This window comes from Osmerus eperlanus, chromosome 6 (genome assembly GCF_963692335.1).
Source record: "Osmerus eperlanus chromosome 6, fOsmEpe2.1, whole genome shotgun sequence".
NCBI classification, from domain to species: Eukaryota; Metazoa; Chordata; class Actinopteri; order Osmeriformes; family Osmeridae; genus Osmerus; species Osmerus eperlanus.
In genome coordinates this window covers 871,646-876,667 of record NC_085023.1, presented here as the reverse complement: position 1 = coordinate 876,667, position 5,022 = coordinate 871,646, and the positions used below count along the sequence as shown (strand labels likewise).

At 50.3% G+C, this 5,022-nt stretch overlaps 1 pseudogene; it reads right to left on the bottom strand.

Moving 5' to 3' along the window:
• Window positions 1-984: 984 nt before the first annotated feature.
• On the bottom strand, window positions 985-2,528 carry LOC134022809 (putative nuclease HARBI1; annotated as a pseudogene).
• Between the last annotated feature and the right edge of the window lie 2,494 nt (window positions 2,529-5,022).

Sequence of the window (5,022 nt, the reverse complement as noted above, 5' to 3'; positions counted from 1 at the left end):
ACTCCTGCAGCCACCTCCCAATGTGTTGGTCAGGGGAGAGGAGCCAACTGATGTAAGTTGATATTGCTGCACCATTGTGTAATGATTCAAAACATGTTCATAGTGTGTGTCTTTTCAAACCGAAGGCACTTTCCCACAGTTCCTAATAATTCCTAATTCACTAACAGGAGGTTGGTCTAGACGATGAGGACACACTTTCAGCCTGGCCCTTCTCGCTCTTTGGGAACTGGGGATGGGGAGGTGAGTTCTCATTAAATACCCTCACATTGTGAGGTCTGAGTTTAGTTGGCATCTGACCACCACACTGAACAAAGTTATGAATGGTTTGTCTTTTTTCCAGACTGACCCTGAAGATGTGCGCACGCTATATAAGCGCTACTTGCGCGCCAAAATCCATAACCTCCACTTGAGCTCAATTAAGCTGGATTTGGAGGTTAAATTGCTTAAACGGCAGCTGAATGTAAGTCTAACCCTGTAAAGAAAAGCTTTGGCTAAAGTATTTGTGAGCTTTGCCATGAATTGCAACTAAACTGAAAATCTTATTTCTTGTGCACCTTCATTTACAGGATGACCAATAAAGGGGAAAAAATAAAGGCTTTATTTGTACAACATGGATCTCTTACATTATTCTTCAGCCTGTTCCTCTATTCAGAATCAGAATGAATAAGGATGCAAACTGCAGTGCATTGTGTGCGGGGGTCTCAGAGTCAGTGTGGTGCAGGGGGCTTGTTACATGAGCCCCTTGTTACATTTACATTTAGTCATCAGTCAGCAATGATCCTGCCTGCTCTCTTGCTGGTCCTGGAGTGGAACAGGTCAGGTTGGGACCAAATGATCTGCTGCAGTCTGCCTTGGTCCTTGGCAGTGGAGGTGCAAACCAGACTGAGTTGGGATGGACTCGATGATGGCTGAGGATGGACTATTAATGGGTAACTTAAAAGCAAAGAGGGTGGCTAACCAAATAAATGAAACATGCAAACATAAAGAACATGAAATGAGTCCAACATTACCCAAAGTCATCTGGACAGCTATCTGAAATGATGCTGGGCAATTATGTCCCTTGCAGCCGGTCCAGACCGCTCATCTAGATGGATCGGTTCCACATCGTCCTCAGGATGGGCCACGATCACTGGGACCCTCTCCCTCCTGAGAGTGGCCACATTGTGGAGCACGGCACATGCCACCGTGATCGCACAGGCCCTGTCCGGTTCCACCCTCAGCCCCCGCAGACAATTAAATCTGCCCTTTAGTAGGCCAAAGGTCATCTCTATCCGTGCCCTCGTTCTAGCGAGAGCACCGTTGAACCGCACTTCAGGGCCTGGGGCTGGCTCGGGATAGGGGGTCATGAACCAGGGCCTGCAGGCGTAACCCCTGTCTCCAATTAGGAGCCCATCATAGTTACCTAGTATATGATATGAACAATGTTGGATCACCTCTACATAAAATAATCAATTTCTGAATGACATGAGATTTGCTATACCTTGCTCAAAGCTGTGGCATAGTGTGGAGTCTCGGAATATCCGGGAGTCGTGGACAGACCCCGGCCACTTGACCTCAACATTTGTGATCAGGCAAGTGGAGTCACAGATCATCTAAGATGAATTGCAGTCAAGTCATGGGTATTGTACAGTACATGGGTATCCTACAGCAGGCAATTGCAAGGTCCATGTCTATTGTCAAAGACAAATGATTGTTTTTAGAGCAATGTAATTTGAGGAAAATTATGTAATAAGTACCTGCACATTAAGGCTGTGAAAGCCCTTCCTATTCACAAAATCGGCCTCGTTTGGCCGAGAGGGCTTTTTCAGGCGGATATGGGTGCAGTCCACTGCGCCAATGACATTAGGAAACTCTGCATAATGATAAGCTCCGTAATGAATAGTGATAAGAATGCATTTTCATGAATTGGTCAAATATTTATTTACTCAATTACCTGCAATTGCATAAAATCCCTCTTTGATGTCATTGACTGGGACATGGCCTGGGAATATGATGAATTTATTCATCAGCTGGTTGAGCGCCAAGTACACTTTTCTTACAGCAACGCATGCTGCGGCTTTGCCAATGTTTTCTGCATCGCCTACCCTACACTGTATAAAAATGTACCTGACGCAAAAAACCTCAAGGCTATGCAGAGAGTCTGAAGCACAGTTAAAGCTCTGCTGCGGCGTGTGAGATTTGCAATGTACGGCCCGAGAAGGTCTTGCAAATAAATGAGTCCTTGTCGGCTGAATCGATATCGCTCAAACAGAAACTCATCCGTGTGACTCAAAGGATCTTGGCGATCGCGAATAACTCTATCGGTATGGAAAGCTAATCGAACTAGAATAGCTCCTTCGTCAACTGGGTCTCTCAAAAAGGGAGCTGCCATGTTTTCTTTCGGGGGTGTGGCAAGCTTATCCAGCTACACTTATGTTAGCCTGCTCTGGAGCAGGTTAGTGCTAATTGATATGTTACTATGGTGATTTATCCAAAGTTGCTTCCACGAACCAAAAAGAGGGGCGTTTTTTATCTTAGCCTGAGAATTAGCTCGCTAAACCGCTTAGCGAGCTACGACGAATACCCCCCTGGTCTTTGTGCTAGCATGTTCTTGTTGTTTTGACCTTCCGTGCACCCCGTTGCCATCCTGTCTGCCGCCTGCAGACTGCTTCGTGGCCGCTGATCCGCGTCTGCTGCTCCCGCTCCGCTGCTGTCCGGTGTTGTGTCCCCACTGGTTTCCAAACTAACTGGTTTCCCAGCTGTGCGTGCATCAGTCTGCCTCTATTACCAGATTCTTCACAAACATATTACTGGCGATTTTCAAGTCGGATCTCATATTTGCTGCGGCGAATATGAAAGTATAGGCTACGTGCGCACTACAATAACATTCCCGACAAAATAAATGGAGACAAAATAAAACATTTGCAGGCTCGCATGAAGTGGGATTCGATTGCACTAGAGCAAAACACGTAATACACCAAAGGTCATTGCTTTACACTGCGAGCTATTGTAGATCACACAAAATTGTTTAACAAGTTATGTACTTATTAACCACCTTGGCCTTCAGGTAACATCTTGACTTGGCTTCTTGTGGAACAACTGGTTACCATTGACACTACCGAATGTAGGCTACTAATCACGTACTTGGGGTTGTTCCGAGGCAATAGCCATATTTACCACAACATCAAAGCTTCTTCTGACACCACATATTAAAAATTCATACTAAGAACTTCGCTGCTAACCCAGACAATACGATCAAAATACGCGTAACCCTTTGAAACACAACATGGGTCTATTCGTTTCCTATGCGATTTTGTGTATGGCTGAGTGTTTCTTCGCTAGGCTGTATCTTTTGAAATCAATTCATTTCATAATGTAATATTCAGATCAAATGTAGTGAGCACTACATTACAGCAATTCACGCCATAATAAATGGTAAATATGAATTGGGATTCAATCCCACGAGCAAAACTACATTCATGACTGCAGTCAGTTGCATTACACCGCGAGCTACTGAAGCACATGGGAATATCAGGAATTCTGTCATGGATAAATCAGCCCCGTCTTGCTCCGCCACCCCGACCCCGCCCGGCGCCGGGAATTCAAGCCTGCGGAGTTCGCTTACGCCTTCTCCCTGTACCAGGACGTCATCTGCTCCTCCTTCCCTGGGCGCCGTGCGGAGTTCGATGACTACCTCGGCATGGTCCTGCAGCTCGCCCTGCGGTTTGGGGGCTCCGGGTTCTACACCTACCATGTCCGGTTTGCCTCCGAGGCCGCGGGGCGGCTGCAGCAGTTCAACGAGTCGACCTGCTGGACAGCGAGGCGTACTGCCGGGTCTTCGCCGCCCGGTCCGCCCTGCCCTGTTTGGCGCCCCTTCCCACCCATCGCTGGAGTGTGCGGTCGCGGCCCCTGCGCCCGGCCTGCTTTCTCCTTCTCCCGCTCCTTTGCCCCACCCCATCACCCCGCAGCCCCTCATGTCCGGCCCTGCGGACACCGACCGCCGGGCCCGCCCCATCTTGCTGCAGAAGGGGCGCATGATTTGAAACAACTTCAATGCCAAGTCTTGCTCCTTGTCGTCCTGCCGGAGCCTCCACGTGTGCTCCTTCTGCAGCGGGGCCTACTCCAGCTCCTCCTGCTCTCATGACCCCCCTAGCCCCCTGACTGTCTGCCCGCTTGTCCACCCCATCATCATCCCTGCCCTGGCTGCGGCCCTCCGCCACCACCCCGACCCCGTGCAGTTCCTCCTGGACGGCTTGGTCCTCGGCTTCTCCCCCGGCCTGGCGTCCTTGCCCACTTGCTCCTTTGCCTGCCCAAACGTCCACTCCGCGCTCGAGGCCCCCAACGTGGTCTCTGCCCTGTTGGCCAAGGAGTTGTCTCAGGGCTTCATGATTGGCCCGTTCGCCTCTCCCCCGTTCCCTACCGGATGAGCCCTATCGGTGTCGCCACCTGGAAATACTCGGGCAAGCAGAGGCTTGTGACCGACCTCTCTGCCCCCCATGATGGCTCCGTCCCCAGCATCAACAGCTTCATCCCCAGCCCGGACTACTCCCTGGCTTACACTACCATAGACCACGCCATCTCCCTCATCCGCCTGGCCGGCCGTGGCGCCTGGCTGGCGAAGGTCGACATCACGACCGCCTTCAAGGTCCTTTCCATCCACCCCGACTACTGGGCTTTCTTTGGGGTCTGCTGGGAGGATTCTTATTACTTTGCTCTCCGACTGGCATTCGGCTGCAAAAGCAGCCCGCGCTTATTCGACTGCCTCTCCAAAACACTGAGGAGGTGAGGATCCTCCTCAACGAGTCCAAGGTCCCTTTCTTAATCCCTCTTCTGGATGACTTCCTCACCATCGGCCCCCCTTTATCCCCACCGGCGCAAGGCCTCCACGCACTTACCACGGTGTTCGCACAACTGGGTGTCCCCATCTCCCTGGAAAAGACAGAAGGGCAAGCTACAACACTGGAGTTTCTTGGTATAACACTGGACTCCTTGCCTTTCCAAGCTTCACTCCCCACCATACCTGTGAACACTCCCGTTTTCTCC